The 18,773-nt window shown below is 40.7% G+C and overlaps 1 protein-coding gene across 2 annotated transcripts in view; it reads left to right on the top strand.

The window, feature by feature from the left end:
• The window catches only part of C1QTNF7 (C1q and TNF related 7), a 50,236-nt gene that overhangs the window by 9,283 nt on the left and 22,180 nt on the right, over positions 1 to 18,773 (top strand). The window contains exon 1 of one of the 2 annotated variants that reach the window (XM_054514668.1): positions 5,346 to 5,389. The exons of the other annotated variant lie outside the window; for it this stretch is intronic. The gene's annotated coding sequence lies outside the window, so the exon portion shown is untranslated. Of the gene's footprint in view, positions 1 to 5,345; positions 5,390 to 18,773 lie in introns of those variants that run through there. 2 annotated transcript variants of the gene reach the window in all.

Genomic DNA, 18,773 nt, shown 5'->3' with positions numbered 1-18,773 from the left:
TACATTCCACAATGGAAGAATGTCCTTGACTTAAAATATCTCCAGAATTCATCCATGTTTTCTGACCTCTGAGAGGAAAGGAAATTTAATAAGAAGTCCTTTCTGACCCTCGGATGGAAGATCACATGAATGCAGGCTCAGGACATTTATATCTGAGCGTGAGAGTTTCTTTTGATGGGTTTTAAAGTTATATGTTGTTGATGTTCTTGAATTATACAGCTCAGTGAAGCATTCAAAAACAAATGTTCAGCCCCCCTGGGGTATGTTCAAGGCCTAAGGATAAGCTTTGATGTGGATACAAAGCCATGATGGCTGTCAGCTCCTCAGTCATTTTCCAGTGGCACCAATGTGACCAGAAAGGGAATACATTTGTTTTCACACAGTTTTGAGTCAGAACTTCAACTTCTGCTGCTGCAAACTGAACATGCTGCCTTTGCAATCAGTGCAGCAGTATGGGTGCATGTCAGCTCAAGGACTGGCTGTTCAGATTTCAATACAGAACTTATATGGGCAAGGTATTACACACAGGGGATTTGCCTTTTACATTTTAATGACATATTAAATAAAATTAAAAACTAAAAAGTCAGAATTCTTCCCTTTTTTAATGTGAAGTTTGAAGCATCAACAGGAATTTGCAGATCTTGAGGCCTTGCCCATTTTTCCTTGGTCGCCACACTGGCTGAGACCACATTATAGCATCTTGCCTCAAGTGAGGAATTGCTACAATCCCAATGCTAATTTGGCTGGCCTGGCAGGCCTGAGCAGGAATGCAGCAGTGTCTAGAATGGGGGCTGGCAATATGGAACATCTACATAAGGGCTGCAAAGGAGCTTAACTGGCTCCCTCCAGGAAGCAGAACTAGTCTAGCATACATCTGTGGCCCATACTATATTTTTTTCACAGAAGTGATACATCATTTCCCAGCCATTTCCCAGCTACATGCCAGATATATATACATATATATATATATATACATATATATATAACCATAGTGGCACCAGGTATAAAATAGCATTACACACCAAAATCTAGATGTGAGATCAAAATGTGAGGGCTATGCTTATGAGCCACTCATTTAAATATAAACATTCTTGTCTTTCAAGAAAATGCTATCTTGCCTTTCAATTCTTCCCAAGCCCTCCTTATGTACGAACTGAATTTCAAAATTGAAATTGATTGCAGGTGTCTTAAGTATATTTTTCTAGGCCTTCAATTTAAACAAGTTACAGCAATACTCACCTTCATACAGTTTTTGATCATTATGATATGAATTCTCACTGACAGCAATAAAGACCATGGGGACCTTTCCTCATTTCCAGAACCAGACTTTTTTAATTTGGATCCTATTTTAGACTGTCAGAAGGGCTGTTTTCTGAGGAGAATCATTCATTTGATGATCCCTAGTACAGCTGCCTACCACATGTACAGCAGCAGTGTTAGCATTTTTCATTTTCCCCCCTTTCAGCCTCAGCACTGGAACCCATTACACAGCTGGCATCTCAGAAGTGCCGTGTTACTTTGACCCTTGCTTCAAAAAATGATCTGTAATAGCAAGGTGGCTATTAATAACTAATAGCAGGAATGCACAGAGAGCTGACAGCAAATAGGATGGCAGCCCTGAGCGATGACCAGTCAGCTTCTTACTCTGCACAGATTGTAATCTCTGGCAAATACCATCCTTGTGCCCTAGGTCCACATCTGTAAAATGAGGTACAAGGTTTTGGCTTCCATGACAAATAAGTAGAATCAAATAACTGGGTTATCAGCTATGGCAATAACCACAAGTTTGTAATTACCTGGGATAAAAGATGCAAAATCCCTCTGGATCATAATCACATCTTGCTCTTGGAGGTAATGGGGGTCAGGTGTGCAGTGTGGAATGGAAACCTCTGCATAATTGAGTGATCACTGAAGAGATAGCTGCCAGCTGATTGGACCTGCTTTTAGCAGCTGTTGGATGAGATGAACTCAAAACATCTCTTCCATCCCAAATTACCCCTGTGACTCTGTTCTAATGCTGCACCTCTGCAAATGCATCCCCTTGCACCATTGGAATGTACATGGACAAAGCAGTGCTGCAGGACACAGCCTGCCTCCATCAGGGACTGATCAAGCTGTGGACTGAACCAATTCAGGGCAGATTGATGCCTCCATCAAAAGCACTTTTTTTCTTGTGGCCCCAGGTTCATCCTAGAATGAGTATAGGTGGCCTTAGGTAGAACTGGGCCTCCATGGAGCCAAGCAATGGCAGGTTCATCTCCAGATTAGCTACCTAAAGGTAATGAAGGTTTACCACATTGGGGAATATGCTCTCTAGTTCACATTGACCTGCCATTTCATCTTACATCACCACTGCATCAGTGTTTCAGTCCTTCTTGCTCAGCCTTTACATGAAATAGCAAAATTAAGCCTTGTGGTTCCTATGGACTCTCTATGTGGCATCTCTCATGAAGTAATAAAGTGTGGGCTTTGTAAAAGCCCTGTACACTGACATTGGAAGAAACACCTACTGGGATATATATATATATATATATATATATATATAGTTGGGATTTTTTTAAAGCAGTGAGTAAAATGAGACAATTTTCAAAGTCTGATCAGCTCTCCCAGGCTGCAGGCAGCACAGCCCAACCCATCTCTTGGGTGGAAAGATAAATGAGAAACATAGGACACTTATTTATATATCAGGATCTACACTTCCTTGGGGGGGAAAAAAAGAAAGAAAAAATATTCTCATGTTTTTGATGTGGTTGACCATGACACAGACTTCACCCTACAAGTCTTGTACTTTTCTATCTGTGTTACAGCTCCTGGGGCCCTGGCTATGTTTGCATGCTCACATTCACAGTTGCAGTTGTAACTGTGACTCTTATGTTGGGAACTGTTTTCTTAACTCTGCATGAACATCTGTGAATGCACATACAATAATATCCAGTAAGGCAATGACATTTACAGTGACCAGCTGCCTCCAGTTGTGAGGCAACACTGCACAGGGCCACAGTAGAACGAAGCACCCAGAGGCTTGCAGTGCTTACACAGTTATGGTGTGGCTGAATTGGGCTGGGGATAAATGACATCATCCATTCCTGGGGGCTGCAAGTGCACTGCCCAATGGCTTGCTGCTTCCTTAGTCAAAAGCCAAATCCCTGGGGCAGAAACCAAGTCATGCCTGGGAGTAATTAAATGGCGCTCAAATTAGTACTGTGGTTTAGATGTCCCTGCTGAATTCAACTCAGTTCAGCCCTCAGAAGTTAGGTATGTATTCTGCTTGTCTCAAAACACTTCAGAGAGCAGCAGGTCACAGGTCCCAGGCAGTTTTTGAAGTTTAGCCTCTTGTAGTTATGGACAGAAAGCTGGAGAGGATCCCGATACGCCCCACTCGTGGGACTGCTGCCTGCAGCCTGGGCGTGTGTGAGCAGGCTCTGTGCCAAGCCTTGCTCCTACACAACAGGTCACAGGGCCTCCAACATCATAAAACAGGACTGAAAGTCAAAAATGCCAGCTATTTTCTAAAAATAGAGAAGATGAGATGGGACAGAGGGAGAAGGCGTGTCCTTGCTGATGGTTTAGCAGTGGGGGAAGAGGTCCAGTGTGGCAGCTGACAACAGCTCACCCCAGCATGGCTGAGCAGTACAGCAATAGATTTCAAACATGTATTTAAATTAAAAAAAAAAAAAAAAAAAAACCAGCAAATATTTTGAAATTCCAGATCTATGGTTTGATAATGCTTTGTATTTTGAAACTGTTAGTGGAGAAATGAAAAGTGAAAAGAACAGGAAGAGCTGAAAGGAGCCAAATTAATTTACTGTGAACTTATTGTTTCAGTTTTCAACAAAGGAAATGGATATAAATAGAAACTAAATTGAAACTGAGGTCTCTCTCATTCAACAAAATATATCACTGCTACTAGTCAGCTACAATTCAGAAAGACAATTTAATTACTTATAAACAACTTTGAAGTTATACTTGTGTTTTAGTGTCATAATAAAGCTGAAAAAAACCCAAAACAATAAAAGCTGAACTCAAGTCTTCAGGTTCAAGAAAAACATTGATAACACACATACAAAACGTGTAGGGAATTTTTTCAAGTCCATTGTTCACACAAGAGAATAAAAAAAGAGATCATTTGATCATTCTTCATTAAAAACTATTACTTCCTAAAGCTAGAAATGCTTGTTAAAAGTTTTGAGGGCTTTTTTGTTTGTTTCTTTTATCTTTACATTTCATAAAGCCATGAAAATTGAATTTACAATATTTTAAAGTTTGATTCTGTAAGCTTATTTCTCTTTTTTTCCTCTTTTGAAACTCAATACAATGGAACGAATGAGGACTTTGATTTCCTTTCTTATCTTTGCTGCTCTTAATATGGCTTTTTTTCATCTTCCCCATAAAACCCCTGTCCTTAGTGCCTGAGAATTACATGACTATGTTTAAACTATTGTCTTTAGTCTTGAAAATGTAATTTTAAAATGGAACAGGGATTTTTTTTTCCTGAAACCTTACATTTACCTACTTTCTGTTACAATATCTTTTTACTTTTCTTCTTTGTCTCACTAGTTGCTCTACTGAGGACTTGTTGCAAAAGCTATGCTTGTTTTTATGAAATTTAGTGAGTTTAAGTAGAGAAAAGGGAAGAAATAGAGGGAAAAAAAGTAGTAAACATATCTTTCTTTTAAAGGAGAAAAAAAAAAACCTGGAAACCACTCATTTTGCTTTCAGGTAATTAATTGAATTTATGATTCCCAAAATACTAAACTTCAGTATGGGTTACATTTCCTGGGTGGGATGCAGAGAGATTCTCAGAAAATCAGGGTTTGAAACAGAAAGCCAGCAGCAGCCTCATCTGGAACACAAGGAACCTCAGCAGAGGGGACAGAGCTGCCACTTGGGACCCACGAGCTGAAATAGAGAAGCCTGTCGTCTTTGCTTTATTTTTAAGATATGTGAACAAATGAAAAGCCAGAAGGCAGCCCTGGGTTCGGTCCTGCTGTGGCTGTGCCAGCAGCCCTGCTCCCGTGCCCCGGCGCAGAGCACACATGCCACAGCTCCTGCTCTTATGTTACTGCTCAAGTATGCACCCAGCACAGAGCCAGCAGATACAGGAGATTTATTCTACTTGTTGAGGTCAAGGACTCCTCTGCTTTGGATTCAGCAGAGAGGGAACTCTTTCCTCGTAGCACCAGACAGGCTTTCTGCTTTTGCATTCTACTGTCAGTGCGCGCCGCAGATAAAGAAACATCTGAGAGCGTTTTTAAAGGATTTATCCATCCAAAGCACTGGTGAGCTTTGTGCTGTCTCCAGTGTCAGAGTTAGGAGGCTTTCAGCAAGGGACAATATTGCACAAAGTGCAAGCCAGAGGCTCCAGCTGCTGCAAACTTTTGCAAGCCATGTAAGTAAAGGGCTTTATTTTGCTGAAACAAACTTTGCATATTCTCTTGCCTCATAAAAACACTGAGATAATATAAATTTTAGATGAATTTCCTAATACTAGTAATGTTGCTATCCTGCTGTGTCTTTGAATAATGCATGCATGTCAGCACAATAATTAAATATTTTACCTTGTTTTGCTTGTAAGGAGCAGAATCTGTAGCACCTCAGGCAGGCTCTGTTTGCTTTTCTGATCGCTTTTTCATTCTGTTTCTGAATCATTGCTGTTCTCTGTTTGTGATCAGCACAGAGACCTTTCTGATTTCTCTGATTTCTTTTGTTTCAAGGACAATGAGAAGCTGACAGGGAAATGAAAAGGCTGTGAAAACAAAGAGCGTAAAAGTAGTTTATAAAGTGTTGTCAGTGAACCCAAAAGTGGTGTGTAACCCTCATGTTGAACTTGTGGTCTTGTGAAATTTTATGTGCTTTATAGTGAGGTTCAAGGAGTCACAGATTATGTGACTAAGAGGAACATTAAATAACAGAAAAAATATTTTGATTGTTTTATAAAATGATACTTTATGTTCATGCTCATATCTAAATTTGTCACTTTCTCTGTGGCTATCTGGAGCTTATGGCAGGGAATGGATCACTTTTCTCTGAGCTTCACAATGTAACCTAAAGTCATGAAATATTTCCTTGTCTTCTATGTAGTTCCTATACTTTTTGGCATCAATAGGCCTGGCAGAGGTTGAAATGCCAAATTTCTCTTCTCTGTGAAGTCCTCTCTGCCATTTTGATTGCTGCCAAAATGTAGACATAATGATAAATAAATGGAAGCTATATTACATTCGCTGACTAGGTACAGGTGGTAGTACCCTGAGACAGAAATTTTATGCACTCAGAATTCTCAGTGTCTTCCTGTTCAGAGACTCTCTAGTTCCTTTTTATTCCTTATCAAGAAAGCATCTGATCCCTATGACTTTGCACATTCTATTTGGCTCACACATTTTCCCAGTTCCCAATAACTTTTAATAGGCCCTTTTCTCCAGGCCCACATGCCTGAAAGGTGCAAACCCTGCAACCCTCCCAGTGCAAACCCTTCCCTCCAGCCCTTCCAGCCCAACTGGATTTATTGCAGATACGCCACTGCAATCACCTCTTGCATCAGGTGCTCAGAGGAACACAGATGCTGCCCTAAATAAAACCTCTGCCACATCTCCCAGCCCTCCTCTTGCCCTTCATTTCCATGGCAGTGCAGGATCTGCACAGGGAGAGGGGTAATGCCCCTTCAGGGAGATGCCCACGAGTCTTTGGAGGCCATGGGAAGCCCCTCCCTGCTGTCAGCCAGGCAGGCAGACCTGGCTGCCAAAGCAGCAAGGGAATGAACAGACCTGCTGGGCTGGGAGATGCAGTTTGCTGCTTCCAGGAACACTGGGGAGTCACCTCCCTAGGCAAGCACAGGGAAAGGCTCTGCAGAAAGAAGTTTTCAGGGTAATGAGGATCACATCTTGAAGGTGCACTGGCAAGAGCAAGCCAGAGGTGAATGGGGCTGGTGTGAGTCAAACTTCTCTGATGATGGAAGAAGAAGATGTTGCTTTTCAAGAGTGTTTGGAGAATGAGAAACAGTTTAGTTTTCAGCACAGAGATGGGTAGGAGCTGTTTTCTTTGCAATACAAAACTCAGTTATACCTAGCTGGTGCAACCACACTCCAGGGAGAAAACAGCAGTTTATATTATCGTTTTTGAATTTATGTATATTCATGTGTTCTCTTAGCAAATGCATCTTTTGAGTTCTAAATCTTTCTGAACCTTTCATATAGTCCTTTGCTTTGAAGCAACAGATGTCAGTGAGAAGCAGGTGGTTCTAGCTTTGTATTTGAACATCTTAAAATACTTTGTATATATTTTATGGTGAGGAATGCACTCCAGCTTATTATGCAGAACTGATGCACTAAATGAAAAGTATCCATGTCTGGGTGCTTGATGTCTCTTCCTAGCTCACAAACCAATAAATAATAAACCACATATTTTTCAGGATTATTTGTTATGAGATATTTTCATCTAATTATTCAGCTTGTGTTCTCAAGCTTGAAACAAACTGTGAAATGCTCTAATCTGATGTGAGCTCAAAGAGAACAAGCAACAAAAAGAGCCAAAGGAGCTGCTCTGGTTGTGAATTGCATTTTCACTCTGCTGTATCCTGTGAGCAGGCTGAAATCTTCCTCTTGCACAGTTTCCCAGAAGAATAATGCAGTGCCTATGGAAACAACTGAACAAAATCTTTTGATCTTTCTTACCCTAAACTTTCATTTTCAGGCAGTAGAGCTATGAAATTTGATGAGTCTAAGAACATAAGAATCCAAGAACATAAGATCTTAAATCAGGAATAAATTTGGGAATGCAAATAGAAAGAAGAGATTTGAAATAAGAAAACAACTCATTTTCTTTCAAAGAAAAGAAATCACACAAACAGGTTTCATCCAAATGGTTTGCTATTGGATCTCAATTTACTGTTCTAAAAAGTTCTTTTCTCTCTCTCTGCCTGATTTTCAGTCCTGAAGAGTTTGCTTTTTAAAGAAATCACCTGACACAACCTGGGACATGCAAACTGTTTAAACTTTACTTAGCTGATCTTAAGAATGGATTATTGCACATATTGTCAAAGGCTTTATTAGTTGTAATGACATAAGAGATGCTATCAGTGCTTATACCTAGTGCACCAGCCTCACTTGGAAAAAGAGAAATGCCTCATTTCAACCAAGCTCTGGAGCTTTTGCCTCCCTCTCTGAGAAGGAATGGGACTGTTGAAGGGTTCCTTGTGTGAGGGGGTGCTAGAAGGTCCCAGTGGTGATGCAGGACATACTCTTTTCCTCTTTTTTCCCCTTTTTCTCCAATTCTTCTTGAAACCTTTTCCTCTCTCCATTTTTCAGGATGCAGAATGTCCTAATGCCAGGCTATTCCAGAATAGAGGTTTTCCTCAAATCAGTGTCTCCTTACTCCACAGCACCATGGCTGCTGTTCATGCTCTGTGGAGTAGAGAAGGTTTGGGATGGAGAGGGGGCCTGATGGGGGCAGAATGCCCCAGCTGAGCCCAGCTGCTGATTCCAGCTGTCCTCGTGTCTGGATTTCAGGGGCTAACCCCCATCTCTGCAGGTACAAGTGAAGTCACCCACATGTGAGCAAAGCAGGAAAGCTTTTGACTCTTGAAATCTGATGTCCAAGGCTAAGGGATGTTTTAATTACTGCCTTGCACTTCATTACTGCCTAATATTATGCATTTCCTGGTGGTTTCCAGAGCCAGACGTCTTCTGGGACAGGTCATTACCCAAAACAACAGAAGACTGACAAACCCAGTAGCTTGACAAAAGAGAACATTTCCTCCAGTTCCATCTTGAAAGTTTTAAGATCTCTTTTCTATCCAATACTGTAGAGTTAAAAAAAAAAAAGGAGAAAAAAGAAAATTATTGAGGTGTTCTATTTTAGTATATTATTTGACGATATCAGGTTTCCAAGTTTAGGAATCTACATACAAATGAGAAGGAGTTGTGAAAGCTTCTGATTGATGGACTGTCTTTCTTTCTGACAATTCTAATTATTTAAGGATTGGAAATGTTCAAATACTTCAAAAACCAGAGGCAGTATTTTGCTACTTGACAGCAGCATAACTCAGAGAGTGGCTCTCCCAAATAAATCCTTGCAATATAAAGAGGTTACAACCTGATGTGTGATGGACTTAGACTTCTCTGGAGTCTATCTCAAGCCTTTTTTCCCTCTGTGATGCCCTTCTATCCCTTACTGCTATGGTACAACACTTCAGCACATATATATTTATCTTGCCAACCGCCTCTCAGGCTTATAGACCTGGGGCATGACTCAGTGACTGTAGAACTGAGATCTTACTAAAAGTCTGTGAAGATGCAGTAAACTGAAGGTAGTTTTCCTGAATTCTGGAAATATGTGTCCATCCATGGCCACCCATAGATAAACAGGTTCTTTGTAAAGAATGAGAGAAAACAGCTTTTAATCCTTTCCATGGTGCTGTGTGCCTGAAGCTTTGCCATAGATTCAGAGGTAAAAAATAAAAAATAAAACCTCCAAACCCGCTAGAAAGCTCTAAATCTAGGTGTTGTACCAGACAATCAGCAAAACTGACCACAAAGTAAAATAAGTACCATAAGTAGTAAAATATGCCCAGATGAGCAGTGTGGAGAGCTGAGAGCAGTTAGCAGCACTGTGGTGCCTGGAGTGGAAAAGCCTTTGGAAGGGCAGGAAGCAGTGCAGTGACATTCCAGTGTGCAGATGGAAAGCAGGGCTGGAAGCTGCTCTGAGGAGCTCCTGCAATGGAGGGTTGCAATGGAACATGGACTTTTTGCTGTGGATCTGCAGGAACAAATACCATCATCCTTTGTTGTCAATTGATGTTTGCTCATGCAACTTTTTTTTGAGTGACTGCCCATTTCTGAACTTCAGTGAAGTAACTTATAAACTTGATATCTTAAATATAGCTAGGGAAAAGAATGAAGGATAAAGGGGGAAGGGGAGGGAAATCTGCTAGCATCCATATTCCAGAGAGAATTAATTCTGTTTTATTTGTAAGGTTTCCTCTGTGGCTTTCAAGTTATTTCCTGAAATCTGCAATTACATTCATGCAAGATCTGCATCCAGCTTTTTCTAAAACAATGCTGAAGCAGAACAAGTGATAAGTAAACCAATTTTTTCTTTGAATGTCATCTCTGTTTTTTGTTTATCAGCTGATGCTCGAGCAAGTAGTTTCTGCCTTGAGGGGCTGTTGATAGATATTTCCTTGAGATAACTCAGTATCTCAGCTACCTTGTCCCTGTGAAGTCCTTTTGAAACACTGAGAAAAATTTCAATACTCACCACAAATCGATTTTGGAACTTATTGGTAGTTCAGATCCTTGACAGCACCGAAGGCATGTGGGCAAAGGTGACACTGCAGGGAGTCAAAAGAAAGCATTGGGACTGTTTGGGGGTTTTTTGGTGACAATCAGGAGCAGATTCAGTTTCACATGGTCAGCAACAAGGCACTGCCAGCATGCCCAGATCACTGCCTCAGGGCATGAACAACCTCCCACCTTCGTGCACAGTCATCAGCATGGCCTCTGAATCGCCTCCCTCAGAGGAAAAAGGGAATCCTGGAGGATTGTATTTGTGGGGTGCCCCATGGCAGGAAGGAATGATGAATCTGACTCCATGTTCTCAGAAGGTTAATTTATTATTTTGTGATACTATTTTATATTAAAGAATGCTATAATAAACTGTACTAACTAAAGAATACAGAAAGGATACTTACAGAATGCTAAAAAGATAATAATGAAAACTTGTGACTCTCTCCAGAGTCTTGCCACAGTTTGGCACTGATTGGCCAATGAATGAAAACAACTCACCAGAAACCAATGGAACAATCACCTGTGGATAAATAATCTCCAAACACATTCCACAGGAGCAAAACAGAGGAGAAGCAAATGAGATAATTATTGGTTTCCTTTTTCTTGGAAGCTTCTCAGCTTCCCAGGAGAAAAATCCTGGGCGAAGGGATTTTTCAGAAAATGTGAATGTGACACTGGAGGATTACCCCTTCAGGGTACAAGAGAGCAACAAAATGAATGTCTGAACATCTCAGGTGGGCAGAATAATCCCCACTTACAAAGCTGAAGATTTGGAAACTTATATGACTATTGTGTTGACCATACTGTGGCTGCTGTGCTCTTCTCCTTAGAGAAAATGCTCTGTATCCATGGCCATTTCTTGTTCAGGAGGGAAAATGTTCAGGAAGAGTTCTCTGGTCAGATTGGCCACCAGTGGTCATAGAACAAGAGAGTAAGAATTCGTATTATCTGATAATTAAAATATTTTATCATTATAATTATTGCCAGACACCACATACACCTCGAATTTTTTAATCTACATATGTGGAGTCATCCTTCTTTTATTTATACCCACTTTTGAACATTAGTTAAATTCCTGTCACTTAAGTGGAAATGAGAGAAAAAACAATTACAACTTTTGGGGATTTCTGCTTAAATGATAGAAGTTAGAAGATGAGACACATAAATGAACACAATACCTGTGGGGTTTGACAGGTCAAATACAATCTTTTTTAAGAACAGACATAAACTCAGTGCATGAGGAGAAAAGTCATTCTGATGATTATCTTCCTGGTTGAAAAAAATTACAGTTTCAGGTCAACAGCATGCAGAGATGCTTGGAAAGTGTTGCCAAAGATGATCCCAACAGTGCATTTATGCTGTAAATATCATATTTGAAATTAGTCAGCAACAGCTATGTCATCTTGATTTGCATGCTAATAAGATGATGAAATGATGCTCTGGAGAGATGGATGTACAGCTAGCTGGCAATGAAATTTTCTACTTTTCTGAAGTACTGAAATTTTAGAATTCTCAGGGGTGTATTTCTCTGACTTTGCACTTAAATAAAGAAACACCCCACTGTGGACAGATCTAAGATACCACCTCTGCAAATGTCACACATTTCTTTCTGAAAACAGCACGTGCAGAAACTAATATATGGACGTTTTTACATAGACACGAGCTATGACAGAACTTTGCACATTATCAGCCTTCTTATTCAGAACAAAGCTACATTATGGTTGAGAACAAGCTGTGTTTCAGGGCCTACTGGACCCTGAAACAGAGCTCTAGACCCTGATCCAGAAAAATATCAGTTCAGGGAGAAATATGAAATGCCCTCTCATTGACAAGTGTTGTTTCCAAGACAATCTCTCTTTGAGGTACAGGGCATTTCCAAAATGTGAAAGGATCCTGGCTCCTTGCAGACAAGGGAAGGATGTGAAAGTCCAGAGAGGCGCCTCTGTGCACGAGGTGGTGATGAGGGTAGTCTTCCTCCTTGTGGCAGATAAAGCAGCATATGGGTCTTTTGACATCCTTTGCCTTCAGTGAAGCCCTTCCTCACTTTTTTTTCTCACATAAAGACTGAAAAGAAAATTCTTCAGCATCTAATCACTGAGAGAATTGTTCCACGCAGGATTTTATAAATCATATCTTGCTACATTTATGGAAGTTATGACCCACACTTCTGCAGTCAGGGCTGTAGGCATATTTACTCATACTAATTTCACTGTGATGCTAGATGGTTGCCCCTTGTTGTAATGAGGTCTCAAACATTTTCCCTGCTGCTCTGAGCTGGTATTTTCCAGGTCATGGGAGTACTTTCCCCTAGTGTGTTACATATTGTAGCAGTGTTATGTCTTTGAGGGCTCAGTTTTCATGCAGGTGCCTTAAGCCATTCTTGAAGATGATGCTCCAGTGCAGATAGGATGTTTGGCTGATTTCTGCCTCAGATGGCTTTTACCATCTTTTCTTTATTGCTGCCAGGGTTTTCTCTTGCTTCCCTGGGGACACCAGATGCATCTAATGAGTCAGTTCCAGCTTCGGAGCTGAAACGGGTCATGGACAGCAGCCATATGTTGTTCAGATTCTTGCATGGAAGGGAATTTCCTTTTTCTCTTGCTGGACCAATTCACTCAATAAGAACTTGTTTTAGATCGAACTGGTATTGCTTTTAGCTAACTCAAACCCCCTTTTCTAACCTTATCTTTAATTCCAATTTTTTATTATATGCTAAAATATGTTAAAAGAAAACTGCTGCCTTGGACAGTGTGCTTGCTCCCAACTTAAGTGATAGAAAAATAACAATTTAAAGACAAAGTCACAGGCTGTAGCTGGTGAAAAATGACAGCATGTAGCTGGTGCCTCTGACAACAGTCAGAGGCAAGCTTCTCCCCAGTGTTGCATAAGTAGATATATAATGTATAATGTACTGCAACATCACAGCAGGTTTCCCAAATTGAAAACAAAGAGGAATAAAAGACTGCCGTACCTTGGCTCTTAAATCCCTGAATGTGTTGCCTGTGTTGATTAGTTACTTTGATTTGTGCTTCCCTGCACAGCTCATTTTTCCCTTTAATAAGAGTTTGGCTTGTAAATTGTCACTTGCATTTGCACCAAACAGTGCAATTAGGCTGGAGTGACGGAATATATTACATTGTTTGTTTTCCATTATGTTTATTCCAGATGGTTTTTGTCACTGACTCTTTTTCTGAGCTGGGCTGTTAATAAACATAGGATAAATCTAATGAATAAATTTGCCTGCTTGCTGCAGATCTGTGGTGGTGGCTGAGATGGGTTTATGCAGCTGAGTAATGGGTGCTCAGAAAAACTACAGAAATGTCAATTCCTGCTTACTTATGAGAGGCAAACTGTCCCCATGGTTCGTGAGGGGTTAAAGAAGATGATTGTGTGGTGGTTTTTTTCCTTTAAAATATATACATTTAAAATTTAAACTGAGGTTATGATGAGTTCATGGTTGTGATGCTTTATTGCTTCTCTGAACAAAGGAAATATTTTATGGTATAGCTACAGAGTGAGTACCCATTTTCAAGCTTTTGATTGTCAGGAAGCTCCTCTGTGCCCTTGAGTCAGCTGTTTCAGTTTTTGTCTTGGTTCCTGAACAAATACTTCTTTCCTTCTTCAACCATCTTGTCTCATCAAATAGAAGTTGTTAAAAGTCCCTGACTAGGCTGGAGAGACAAAATCAATTTTAGAAAAAGAACTGGAACATTTTGGAGAGAACATATGGGATAAAGAAGAAATGTGGATGTCTACAGGGCAGCAGGATTTGTCTTAATCTGTTCTCTTGCCAAAGTGGTGTTGACTGGAAAAAAAATGAATGCTGTGACAGCAGGTCTTGGAAAAGTCATAAAACTTAAGGAGTTTTCCAGTAGTGGCTTCTTAGTTTTTTCATCAGAAAGGAGCATAAGAAAACCCAGAAAAAAATACAACATGGTCTGTCCTACCATCTTGCAAAAGTTTCAAAAGCTGCATGAGAAGAGGTGACTGTGGTTGCTCAGCAATGGGATCTTGGTTAAAGTGAGTCTCAGTAAAAGAGCACATTTTTAGAAGATAAGCTAAAAGCAGATTATAGTAAATAAGTTTTGTTTCTACAAACATTTCCCATTTTCTCTGAACTCTTCCAGGGAGTTTATAAGCAGGAAGCTGCCAGCAGTGCTGCCTTTTGTCAGTACAATGTCTTCTCTCATGTCTGTCAGCTGCTTAGCTCTGCTCTGAGCAGCAAAAACAGTGTGTATGACTCTGGAGGTAGTGCAAGGCAATGCTGCCCCAAGTGAACAACCAAAAGATGAAGACTGGAAAGAGAAATTGTCCATCTGGGCTGACATGGACCCACTTGCAGCAGGCTGGGGGCCAGTCAGTGCCACGAGCTGGGTGGCAGAGGAGAAGGGAAAGTTCCTAGGAACAGGAATAAACAAGGAAGGGGAAGGAGAAGTAAAAGGTATGGGAACAATAATTGAAGAAGGCTCCAAAGGAATGCTGAGCTAAAAAAGACTAGAAATATATGGCTGTTTTGGTAACTGAAATATAAGGAAAATGAGGATACAGCCTGTACCCACGGCACTGGGTGCCTGGCCAGGCTGAGAGGTGTGAGAGTGTTAACTCTTCTGGAATTAATTCAGGACATTCCAGGGCTTTAATTCACACAGTAAAAATAAACCTTGGGCCAGGCTTGTTGCCTATGGGGCTTATGCTCTACTTTTTGATCCAATCATTTAGGAATGCAAAGCTCTTCTACCCAGTCTGGGCTTTAACAGCATCTTTGCTTTGCCATTACCAGTTGCTGACAGTGGAGCAGACCCACAGAAATGAAATCCATGGTAAAAAGGTCCATGACTGCCTGCAGCTGCTCAGTCAGGCTGTTCCTGTAGGGTCTGATTCACATCTGGACTGTGCTTTCCCTCCTGTGTGTCTCACCCACCACACTCTTCCTGGGCACCACTGCATGGTCACTCACACAGCAGGGCAATGGTGAGTCTGCTCCACAGGTGCCCAATGAAGGCTGAGTGTTTTCTGTGAAATAAGATAAATTAACTACTTGTACATCAGATTCCTGAGTGTTTCACTGGTAGGGAGAAGGAGAGTTTAGCTATCCCCAGCCTGCTCTCCTTGCATGCATTGTCACACTAAAATGCAGCAATGTGCAAGTTGGACAGCAGAATTTGGAGGCAGACAAATGGGGCTTGGCCAGGATAGGATTTGGTTTTTGTAATTATGAACAATAGTTCCTGCTTCTGCCACTTCATTTACCCCAGTTTCTGGCCCTTGAAGGCCTCCAATGAGAGTTGCTTCTCATTTTACATCTTTCACACTCCTTACTTTCAAGCTGACCATGATCAAACACTTTTGTGCCACTTCCCACACCACAAGGCATTCCTTTGGGTTGCAGATATCTTCAGATTTCATAGTTATTCTTCCTCTGCTCCCCAGACCCACCAGCTTATTTTTTCCTAGGATCCTTGAGGCTGGTAGTACTCTGTAATTCTCACACTGACAGGTGGTCTTCTAAGAACGTACATAAGGGAAAAACATTGTGGTGTTGGTTTTTTGTCCTATTAAAAAGTGGAGAAGATGCAGTGGACATGATATTTTTGTTGATTTACTTATGAGTAATTCTTAGACAAAAGAGTATACAAGAGAATCAAGGAACATGGACCAATTTCTATTTGGTTACTGCCCGAAAAACTGGAAATGACCATGATACAGTCTGATGATTTTCTCTGGATTTACACCAGTGCTAATGAGAACATAGCTGAGTCCACTGATTTTAAATCACATCCCAATGGACATGGACAATATATGCAGTGTGTTAAAACCTATCTGAATGCTGATTAAGAGTTCAATAACAATGAGGACTATTTAAAAATGCATTTTCTTGCTTCACTACTTCCATGCACTCTCTTTTGGTCTTCTGTGATTATTGCTGTATTCATTGTATACCTTGGCCATAAGAATGGGAAGCAATTCCAAAGTCTGTAGTGAACTTTGTGAAGTATTCCACACTTCTCATTTTATTGGTCATAGTATTTTGCTGTCAGCTTAGACTTTCTGAGTCTTGTCTTTTTAACTCCAGAATGCATTATTGTATTTGAAAACATGTAGAGTTCTCATTTCATGTAGAGTTTTGAAGGAAAAATAATTTATAACATCCAAAAATTATGCCATGAACCAAATTCATTTTATCCATCTCCTTCATGAAAAAGATATTTTAGCCTGTTATAAGAAATGTTGATAGTAATTATTGGATCTCAGCATTGACCTTGTTAACACCATCCAGGATGGTATTTAAAAACTGTTAAGGAAAACTGTTTCACTTAAAGATCAGCTGCATAGCAATTTTTGTAGCAAACTCAAATAGAAAAATGTTCTAGGTCTATTATTAGGCTCTATCCAATTCTACTCATGCCATTAAAGATGATTCATAAAATACTGCACATCTGATCCAAGCCAGATTCTGTCCTTATAGCTTGCATAAGCCTATAAACCACACCAGTGCCCATGTATCACTTGATTCCCATCACTACCCCCCCTTAGTGATGCATTGTAAAATGTCCAATGTACTTGAAGTTGATGACCCTTTCACCTTAAAAGAAAAAAAAAATTGAAAAACTGCCTGTGCTCTCACAGGAGTAGAAAGCAGAAGAATAGCATTACAGCATGAATCCTCCATGGAGCTGGATGAAACAGGAGCTGCACCTTGCACTGAAGATTTCATGAGTCTTCTCCAATTTATTTTCATCTCTGTAATATGCTAATGTGTTAGCTTTACAGTGTAGCAAGCTGCCAGAGCATTGCAACAACTGCACTCAATGCCAGATGCTAAAAAAGCTTCTTGAAATATTACTAAATAAGGTATTGTGAATGTTCTTCGTGGGAAAAATAAGTCCATTCCCTGAGCAGCAAGAATAAGGGCATCTCTCAAGTCTAATAGCTGTTTGTCAAGTGCTTGTGCTTCTTTATGGTGTCTTTCTTCCCTTTCATTTAATTTCTCTAACTTTCAATCCCATCTTGATAATTTTTTTAAACTAAAATGATCTATAATTTACTATTGCTTTATTATTGTTTGAGATACATCTTGATCCATTTAGAGGAGTAGCAACATACTAAGATTTCAGTGTATAAAAAACTCCCAGTTTCTGAAGGCTGGTTATTTGGAAGAAAATGGTGCGAAGAGCTAGAAGTCAGTACTGTTGCTGGGTTTGTTACTGTATATTTCCTAAATAAAAGGGGGTTATTTAGGACAATAAAACACTTTCTGCAGGCTTCCATGATGGCTAACTGCCTCAAGCAGTCTCTGGCCAGAAGGAGAGCACTGCACTCACTTGGTGAGTGGGAGCAGCACCTGGCTATGAGGGAGGGCAAGCCATGGGTCCCAAAGGATTATGATTATAATGCTAACATTCAAAGCTGGAACTCAAGATACTTTTTCCACAGCAGAGTATTCAGCTCTGGGGATAACTAAGTGGCAGCATAATTAAATGCCTGCATCAGCCTGACTCAGTCCACTCCCAAAGGGACCATGCAATAGCCCTCGAGGCAGCACCAGCCTGCTCTTGCTCCTTGTCTGCCTCCTGCCACACCTCCCCTACCACAGCAGGCTCCTACAGGAGACCCAAGGGCCTTCTCAGCACTCACCTGGTGCATGAACACTGCAGATCTGTCCTGCCTTGGGCTGGCAGCAAGGTTGTACAGAACGTGCTGGGTCTGCTGAGCCCACACAACCACAACGGGCTCGTCACTACAGGGGACAGGGCTGCCATACAAGCCCTGCTTCACAAAGGGTAATGAACCTCAGCCAGAGAGACCCAGGCACAGGGGCCCCACAGCAGGAGCACAGCCATGAAACAAGCTGAGGAAACATCTCTGGATCTGCTGCTCCGTGTGAAGAACTCCTGGATACTCCTGAGGCTGTGAGGTGCTTGCATCACCTGGGCACAGCATGGCTTCAGAGAGAACACAGATAAACCCCTTCTATCTAAAACATCTTCTATCTGCTGCATCAGCTCTCCCACAGGTTGCCAAGATCATTTTATTTACTGTTTAAAATCTTTAATGGAAACGGAAAAATCTCCAAGACCATCACTAAAATGTGCAGTTGAGACAAGCGGAAAAACTAAATTTATCACTGGAAAAACAAAGACAATACTCTTGTGGGTGATTAGAAATCAGTTTAGCATTGCAGTTACAGCCCTTCAGTGTCTTCTTTTTTTTATATAAAAATAGTTTTTCTCAGCTTTCTTCAAGCCCAATCAGTAATCATTTGTTTTGTTGGGTTTTTATTGGTCTGACAGTTTTCATGTCTCTCTCATTCACAGCCTGATTTCTCAGTTTGCTAAAGGACAGCTGATAAAACTCAGTTTCAGATAAACCAAAAATTACATTTATGCCATAAATACCCTCTGTGATTATGGGAAGACACGGTCAGTCTCTTTTCATTGGCAGTGAAATCAGTGCATGAAGTATGCTTGAATATAATTGTTCTTTGTTTTCGCA

The sequence above is a fragment of the Molothrus ater genome, chromosome 4 (genome assembly GCF_012460135.2).
Source record: "Molothrus ater isolate BHLD 08-10-18 breed brown headed cowbird chromosome 4, BPBGC_Mater_1.1, whole genome shotgun sequence".
In the NCBI taxonomy this organism is placed as follows: Eukaryota; Metazoa; Chordata; class Aves; order Passeriformes; family Icteridae; genus Molothrus; species Molothrus ater.
Note: the sequence above shows the minus strand (reverse complement) of the source record. Positions and strands in the feature narration are given on the sequence as shown.